The sequence below is a fragment of the Hyla sarda genome, unplaced genomic scaffold, assembly GCF_029499605.1.
Source record: "Hyla sarda isolate aHylSar1 unplaced genomic scaffold, aHylSar1.hap1 scaffold_70, whole genome shotgun sequence".
Lineage (NCBI taxonomy): Eukaryota > Metazoa > Chordata > Amphibia > Anura > Hylidae > Hyla > Hyla sarda.
Window position 1 is genome coordinate 409,957 of NW_026610718.1, and position 10,044 is coordinate 420,000.

Consider the following 10,044-nt stretch of genomic DNA (forward strand, 5'->3'; position numbering starts at 1 on the left):
GCAATGGGTGCCGCTGCCCCTTCTCTCGCCGGTACCGATAGTCAGGGGGACAGAACGGGCAGCGGCGCTGATAGCCAGGGGGTGAGAAGGGCCGGCAGCAGGGCTCTAGACCCCAGGGAAGGCAGGGGGAGAGAAGCGGGCAGTGACGGCCTCTCTCCCCCTGCCTTTCCTGGGGTGGTATCGGCGTATAACACGCACATAGACTTTAGGCTAAAAATTTTAGCCTAAAAAGTGCGTGTTATACGACGATAAATACGGTATATACAAATTCCTAACATCCCACAATACCTCCTTAATTATTGCTAACAACACATATAACATTCTCTCCTTCCTCCCACCTACCACCCCCAGACCAAACATAATCACTTCAAAAGACCACTTTCTTACCCCCATAAATTCTTTAGCCAACGGACCAATTCCCTTCCACACTTCTTGCGCTCTATCACAATTCCAAAACAAATGCATAATAATCTCATTCCCTCCACAACCCTCTCTCGGACATCTCTCACTTCTTCCAATCCCCCGACTCTTCTGTACCTCTCTCACTGGCAATGCACCATGCAAACTCTGCCATACAATCTCTCTCTGTCTATTAGTCATACCATCTGTCTCCAAACTCTTCCACACTTTACTCACATTCTATTCTCTCACCATATTAATATTACACTGAACATCCTTCACCCTAATACACTTCACCATACTCTTCTTCTCCTTTAACACATCCTGTCTCACACCTATCAAACCAAACTTTCTCATGAACACCTCAACAAACCCATACCAACCAGGACTCACCAAAGCATACGGCTTTCTCAGATCTCTCTCCATCCACCCTAATCTGCATAACACACCCCCTCCTAGAAACCTCATCATACAAGATTCAACACCCACTACCTGAAAGACTTCTACCTATCATGTCATGTCCAACCTGCACAGGTGTGCTGGTTGCTGAGCTTATTCAATTAAAGAGGACATTCAGCAGCAGCAGCAGCAGTCCTGTGCCTGGTCGCTCCAACAGGGGCCAGACACAAGCGGCACCACCTATTGTCTTTTGCCTGCAGTAGGGGCCCACTGGACTAGCCAGAAAGCAGCTGCAGCAGTAGTAAATAAACAGGTAATCTTTCTTTCCAACACTGAAACCTGGTGGTGCACTTAATATATGCTACCAGATAGGGGACATATCAGATATTAAACTGATATAAACAGACACTACATTTGATACCAGCCAAAAGGAAAGATGAGAAGTGATAACTGTGAAAGGGGAGGAACCAACGCTGTCCCCTTCACATGCACCATCACTACTTGTAGGAAGGGAGGCTGGCTGGCAGCCTCCCATACACACTCTGGCTGGGTGGCAGTCACCCACCAGTACACACAGCAGACCCTAAACCCATATCATTATTGCTAAGCAGGAAGATGGGAGTCCATTTCACTCTGATGGACCATTTTTAAATGCAATCCATAACCTGGCTTTGGCAGGAACCCTTCTTACTCCTCCTACTTGCATTTGATACTGGGTTTAGGATCTGCATAGGAAACACACACACACACACACACACACACAAGCACACACTTACCTGTGTTGCCTGCTGACGCCTCCTTGGCTGTCCCCAAACGGTATAAAACCAACAGCCACGGGAAGCTGTAAGGATAGAGGACATACCTGCATCCTATTGGACTCACTTGTCTTGGTTAAATCCAGCTTATTGACAACCTATGGTGCTGCTGCTTCTGCTCATGGCAGTGCTGCTTCTGACAAGGCTGTTCTTTGGTGGGCCTAGGCGACATCACAATCTCCATGGTTACATACACAACAAAGGTCAGATGTTGTTTACACCTGGCCATGCCAGTGGTATTGAGTAGCATATCACAGTGCTAAGGGTCCTGGATGCAACAATCTTTCAATGGGGAATAGCCGCACTGAGTTTGTCAAGTGCACCCATGTTTGCAACTCCAACAATACACACATATGTATGTATGTCTGTCTATCTATCTATCTATCTATCCACCCATCTATCTCTATATATATTTATCTCTCTCTCTCTCTATATGTGTATATATATATATATATATATATATATATATATTATTTTTTTCTTTCTTTTAAATATATATATATATATATATATATGTATATACATATAGAGAGAGAGAGATGGAAATACTTTTTTAAACATGTTTTCACCTAATTTTTACCTTCTTTCCTCCTTTTTTCCTATGCTGCTGCTTCTTATTTTTCTTCTTTTTCAGACCCTATCATTGCACTATTGCTCATTCAATACCACCAGCAGATGGAGACACTATATTACAACATTAGTTGTGAGCAGCAGTTTGTACAAACAAATGTCTCATAGCTGATGTCCTATCCACCTAGGCACATAGGCACCACCTATTGTCTTTTGCCTGCAGTAGGTGCCCACTGGACTAGCCAGCAAGCAGCTGCAGCAAATAAACAGGTAATCTTTCTTTCCAACACTGAACCCTGGTGGTGCATTTAATATATGCTATCAGATAGGGGACATATCAGATATTAAACTGATATAAACAGACACCACATTTGATACCAGCCAAAAGGAAGGATGAGAAGTGATAACTGTGAAAGGGGAGGAACCAACGCTGTCCCCATCACATGCACCATCACTACTTGTAGGAAGGGAGGCTGGCTGGCAGTCACCCACCAGTACACACAGCAGACCCTAAACCCATATCATTATTGCTAAGCAGGAAGATGGGAGTCCATTTCACTCTGATGGACCATTTTTAAATGCAATCCATAACCTGGCTTTGGCAGGAACCCTTCTTACTCCTCCTACTTGCATTTGATACTGGGTTTAGGATCTGCATAGGAAATACACACACACACACACACAAGCACACACTTACCTGTGTTGCCTACTGACGCCTCCTTGGCTGTCCCCAAACGGTATAAAACCAACAGCCACAGGAAGCTGTAAGGATAGAGGACATACCTGCATCCTATTGGACTCACTTGTCTTGGTTAAATCCAGCTTATTTGACAACCTATGTTGCTGCTGCTTCTGCTCATGGCAGTGCTGCTTCTGACAAGGCTGTTCTTTGGTGGGCCTAGGCGACATCACAATCTCCATGGTTACATACACAACAAAGGTCAGATGTTGTTTACACCTGGCCATGCCAGTGGTATTGGGTAGCATATCACAGTGCTAAGGGTCCTGGATGCAACAATCTTTGAATGGGGAATAGCCGCACTGAGTTTGTCTAGTGCACCCATGTTTGCAACTCCAACAATACACACATATGTATGTATGTATGTATGTATATATGTATGTATGTGTATCTATCTATCTATCCACCCATCTATCTCTATATATATTTATCTCTCTCTCTCTCTCTATATGTATATATATATACATATATATAATTTTTTTCTTTTAAATATATATATATATATATATATATATATATGTATATACATATATATATATATATAGAGAGAGAGAGATGGAAATACTTTTTTTAAACATGTTTTCACCTCATTTTTACCTTCTTTTTTTTCTTCTCTCCATGTTTTCCTTCTTTCCTCCTTTTTTTCCTATGCTGCTGCTTCTTATTTTTCTTCTTTTTCAGACCCTATCATTGCACTATTGCTTATTCAATACCACCAGCAGATGGAGACACTATATTACAACATTAGTTGTGAGCAACAGTTTGTACAAACAAATACCTCATAGCTGATGTCCTATCCACCTATCCATCTAGGCACCACCTATTGTCTTTTGCCTGCAGTAGGGGCCCACTGGACTAGCCAGCAAGCAGCTGCTGTTGCAGCAGCAGCAGCAGCAAATAAACAGGTAATCTTTCTTTCCAACACTGAAACCTGGTGGTGCACTTAATATATGCTACCAGATAGGGGACATATCAGATATTAAACTGATATAAACAGACACCACATTTGATACCAGCCAAAAGGAAGGATGAGAAGTGATAACTGTGAAAGGGGAGGAACCAACGCTGTCCCCTTCACATGCACCATCACTACTTGTAGGAAGGGAGGCTGGCTGGCAGCCTCCCATACACACTCTGGCTGGGTGGCAGTCACCCACCAGTACACACAGCAGACCCTAAACCCATATCATTATTGCTAAGCAGGAAGATGGGAGTCCATTTCACTCTGATGGACCATTTTTAAATGCAATCCATAACCTGGCTTTGGCAGGAACCCTTCTTACTCCTCCTACTTGCATTTGATACTGGGTTTAGGATCTGCATAGGAAACACACACACACACACACACACAAGCACACACTTACCTGTGTTGCCTGCTGACGCCTCCTTGGCTGTCCCCAAACGGTATAAAACCAACAGCCACGGGAAGCTGTAAGGATAGAGGACATACCTGCATCCTATTGGACTCACTTGTCTTGGTTAAATCCAACTTATTTGACAACCTATGGTGCTGCTACTTATGCTCATGGCAGTGCTGCTTCTGACAAGGCTGTTCTTTGGTGGGCCTAGGCGACATCACAATCTCCATGGTTACATACACAACAAAGGTCAGATGTTGTTTACACCTGGCCATGCCAGTGGTATTGAGTAGCATATCCCAGTGCTAAGGGTCCTGGGTGCAACAATCTTTCAATGGGGAATAGCCGCACTGGGTTTGTCAAGTGCACCCATGTTTGCAACTCCAACAATACACACATATGTATGTATGTATGTGTGTATGTGTGTATGTGTGTATGTATGTCTATCTATCTATCTATCCACCCATCTATCTCTATATATATTTATCTCTCTCTCTCTCTATATGTATATATATATATATATATAATTTTTTTTCCTTTTAAATATATATATATATATATATATATATGTATATACATATAGAGAGAGAGAGAGATGGAAATACTTTTTTAAACATGTTTTCACCTCATTTTTACCTTCTTTTTTTCTTCTCTCCATGTTTTCCTTCTTTCCTATGCTGCTGCTTCTTATTTTTCTTCTTTTTCAGACCCTATCATTGCACTATTGCTTATTCAATACCACCAGCAGATGGAGACACTATATTACAACATTAGTTGTGAGCAGCAGTTTGTACAAACAAATGCCTCATAGCTGATGTCCTATCCACCTAGGCACTACCTATTGTCTATTGCCTGCAGTAGGGACCCACTGGACTAGACAGCAAGCAGCTGCAGCAAATAAACAGATAATCTTTCTTTCCAACACTGAAACCTGGTGGTGCATTTAATATATGCTATCAAATAGGGGACATATCAGATATTAAACTGATATAAACAGACACCACATTTGATACCAGCCAAAAGGAAGGATGAGAAGTGATAACTGTGAAAGGGGAGGAACCAACGCTGTCCCCTTCACATGCACCATCATTACTTGTAGGAAGGGAGGCTGGCTGGCAGCCTCCCATACACACTCTGGCTGGGTGGCAGTCACCCACCAGTACACACAGCAGACCCTAAACCCATATCATTATTGCTAAGCAGGAAGATGGGAGTCCATTTCACTCTGATGGACCATTTTTAAATGCAATCCATAACCTGGCTTTGGCAGGAACCCTTCTTACTCCTCCTACTTGCATTTGATACTGGGTTTAGGATCTGCATAGGAAACACACACACACACACACACACACACACACATACAAGCACACACTTACCTGTGTTGCCTGCTGACGCCTCCTTGGCTGTCCCCAAACGGTATAAAACCAACAGCCACGGGAAGCTGTAAGGATAGAGGACATACCTGCATCCTATTGGACTCACTTGTCTTGGTTAAATCCAACTTATTTGACAACCTATGGTGCTGCTACTTCTGCTCATGGCAGTGCTGCTTCTGACAAGGCTGTTCTTTGGTGGGCCTAGGCGACATCACAATCTCCATGGTTACATACACAACAAAGGTCAGATGTTGTTTACACCTGGCCATGCCAGTGGTATTGAGTAGCATATCCCAGTGCTAAGGGTCCTGGGTGCAACAATCTTTCAATGGGGAATAGCCGCACTGAGTTTGTCAAGTGCACCCATGTTTGCAACTCCAACAATACACACATATGTATGTATGTATGTATGTGTGTATGTGTGTATGTGTGTATGTATGTCTATCTATCTATCTATCCACCCATCTATCTCTATATATATTTATCTCTCTCTCTCTCTCTCTATATGTATATATATATATTTTTTTTCTTTTAAATATATATATATATATATATATATATATATATATATGTATATACATATAGAGAGAGAGAGAGATGGAAATACTTTTTTAAACATGTTTTCACCTCATTTTTACCTTCTTTTTTTCTTCTCTCCATGTTTTCCTTCTTTCCTATGCTGCTGCTTCTTATTTTTCTTCTTTTTCAGACCCTATCATTGCACTATTGCTTATTCAATACCACCAGCAGATGGAGACACTATATTACAACATTAGTTGTGAGCAGCAGTTTGTACAAACAAATGCCTCATAGCTGATGTCCTATCTACCTAGGCACATAGGCACCACCTATTGTCTTTTGCCTGCAGTAGGGACCCACTGGACTAGCCAGCAAGCAGCTGCAGCAGCAAATAAACAGGTAATCTTTCTTTCCAACACTGAAACCTGGTGGTGCACTTAATATATGCTACCAGATAGGGGTCATATCAGATATTAAACTGATATAAACAGACACCACATTTGATACCAGCCAAAAGGAAGGATGAGAAGTGATAACTGTGAAAGGGGAGGAACCAACGCTGTCCCCTTCACATGCACCATCACTACTTGTAGGAAGGGAGGCTGGCTGGCAGCCTCCCATACACACTCTGGCTGGGTGGCAGTCACCCACCAGTACACACAGCAGACCCTAAACCCATATCATTATTGCTAAGCAGGAAGATGGGAGTCCATTTCACTCTGATGGACCATTTTTAAATGCAATCCATAACCTGGCTTTGGCAGGAACCCTTCTTACTCCTCCTACTTGCATTTGATACTGGGTTTAGGATCTGCATAGGAAACACACACACACACACACAAGCACACACTTACCTGTGTTGCCTGCTGACGCCTCCTTGGCTGTCCCCAAACGGTATAAAACCAACAGCCACGGGAAGCTGTAAGGATAGAGGACATACCTGCATCCTATTGGACTCACTTGTCTTGGTTAAATCCAACTTAATTGACAACCTATGGTGCTGCTACTTCTGCTCATGGCAGTGCTGCTTCTGACAAGGCTGTTCTTTGGTGGGCCTAGGCGACATCACAATCTCCATGGTTACATACACAACAAAGGTCAGATGTTGTTTACACCTGGCCATGCCAGTGGTATTGAGTAGCATATCCCAGTGCTAAGGGTCCTGGGTGCAACAATCTTTCAATGGGGAATAGCCGCACTGAGTTTGTCAAGTGCACCCATGTTTGCAACTCCAACAATACACACATATGTATGTATGTATGTATGTGTGTATGTGTGTATGTGTGTATGTATGTCTATCTATCTATCTATCCACCCATCTATCTCTATATATATTTATCTCTCTCTCTCTCTCTCTATATGTATATATATATATTTTTTTTCTTTTAAATATATATATATATATATATATATATATATATATATATGTATATACATATAGAGAGAGAGAGAGATGGAAATACTTTTTTAAACATGTTTTCACCTCATTTTTACCTTCTTTTTTTCTTCTATCCATGTTTTCCTTCTTTCCTATGCTGCTGCTTCTTATTTTTCTTCTTTTTCAGACCCTATCATTGCACTATTGCTTATTCAATACCACCAGCAGATGGAGACACTATATTACAACATTAGTTGTGAGCAGCAGTTTGTACAAACAAATGCCTCATAGCTGATGTCCTATCTACCTAGGCACATAGGCACCACCTATTGTCTTTTGCCTGCAGTAGGGACCCACTGGACTAGCCAGCAAGCAGCTGCAGCAGCAAATAAACAGGTAATCTTTCTTTCCAACACTGAAACCTGGTGGTGCACTTAATATATGCTACCAGATAGGGGTCATATCAGATATTAAACTGATATAAACAGACACCACATTTGATACCAGCCAAAAGGAAGGATGAGAAGTGATAACTGTGAAAGGGGAGGAACCAACGCTGTCCCCTTCACATGCACCATCACTACTTGTAGGAAGGGAGGCTGGCTGGCAGCCTCCCATACACACTCTGGCTGGGTGGCAGTCACCCACCAGTACACACAGCAGACCCTAAACCCATATCATTATTGCTAAGCAGGAAGATGGGAGTCCATTTCACTCTGATGGACCATTTTTAAATGCAATCCATAACCTGGCTTTGGCAGGAACCCTTCTTACTCCTCCTACTTGCATTTGATACTGGGTTTAGGATCTGCATAGGAAACACACACACACACACACAAGCACACACTTACCTGTGTTGCCTGCTGACGCCTCCTTGGCTGTCCCCAAACGGTATAAAACCAACAGCCACGGGAAGCTGTAAGGATAGAGGACATACCTGCATCCTATTGGACTCACTTGTCTTGGTTAAATCCAACTTAATTGACAACCTATGGTGCTGCTACTTCTGCTCATGGCAGTGCTGCTTCTGACAAGGCTGTTCTTTGGTGGGCCTAGGCGACATCACAATCTCCATGGTTACATACACAACAAAGGTCAGATGTTGTTTACACCTGGCCATGCCAGTGGTATTGAGTAGCATATCCCAGTGCTAAGGGTCCTGGGTGCAACAATCTTTCAATGGGGAATAGCCGCACTGAGTTTGTCAAGTGCACCCATGTTTGCAACTCCAACAATACACACGTATGTATGTATGTATGTATGTATGTATGTGTATCTATGTGTATCTATGTGTATCTATGTGTATCTATCTATCTATCTATCTATCTATCCACCCATCTATCTCTATATATATTTATCTCTCTCTCTCTCTCTCTCTCTCTATATGTATATATATATATAATTTTTTTTTCTTTTAAATATATATATATATATATATATGTGTATACATATAGAGAGAGAGAGATGGAAATACTTTTTTAAACATGTTTTCACCTCATTTTTACCTTCTTTTTTTCTTCTCTCCATGTTTTCCTTCTTTCCTATGCTGCTGCTTCTTATTTTTCTTCTTTTTCAAACCCTATCATTGCACTATTGCTTATTCAATACCACCAGCAGATGGAGACACTATATTACAACATTAGTTGTGAGCAGCAGTTTGTACAAACAAATGCCTCATAGCTGATGTCCTATCCACCTAGGCACATAGGCACCACCTATTGTCTTTTGCCTGCAGTAGGGGCCCACTGGACTAGCCAGCAAGCAGCTGCAGCAAATAAACAGATAACCTTTCTTTCCAACACTGAAACCTGGTGGTGCACTTAATATCTGCTATCAGATAGGGGACATATCAGATATTAAACTGATATAAACAGACACCACATTTGATACCAGCCAAAAGGAAGGATGAGAAGTGATAACTGTGAAAGGGGAGGAACCAACGCTGTCCCCTTCACATGCACCATCACTACTTGTAGGAAGGGAGGCTGGCTGGCAGCCTCCCATACACACTCTGGCTGGGTGGCAGTCACCCACCAGTACACACAGCAGACCCTAAACCCATATCATTATTGCTAAGCAGGAAGATGGAGTCCATTTCACTCTGATGGACCATTTTTAAATGCAATCCATAACCTGGCTTTGGCAGGAACCCTTCTTACTCCTCCTACTTGCATTTGATACTGGGTTTAGGATCTGCATAGGAAACACACACACACACACACACACACACACAAGCACACACTTACCTGTGTTGCCTGCTGACGCCTCCTTGGCTGTCCCCAAACGGTATAAAACCAACAGCCACGGGAAGCTGTAAGGATAGAGGACATACCTGCATCCTATTGGACTCACTTGTCTTGGTTAAATCCAACTTATTTGACAACCTATGGTGCTGCTACTTCTGCTCATGGCAGTGCTGCTTCTGACAAGGCTGTTCTTTGGTGGGCCTAGGCGACATCACAATCTCCATGGTTACATACACAACAAAGGT

General features: G+C 42.5%; 1 non-coding gene and 1 pseudogene across 1 annotated transcript; both read right to left on the bottom strand.

The window, feature by feature from the left end:
- Positions 1 to 1,138: 1,138 nt before the first annotated feature.
- On the bottom strand, positions 1,139 to 1,241 carry LOC130344027 (U2 spliceosomal RNA; annotated as a pseudogene).
- A 2,531-nt stretch (positions 1,242 to 3,772) lies between these two features.
- Positions 3,773 to 3,957, bottom strand: LOC130344028 (U2 spliceosomal RNA). Its single transcript, XR_008883138.1, has one exon. It is a non-coding gene; the product is annotated as a U2 spliceosomal RNA (small nuclear RNA).
- Positions 3,958 to 10,044: the final 6,087 nt, after the last annotated feature.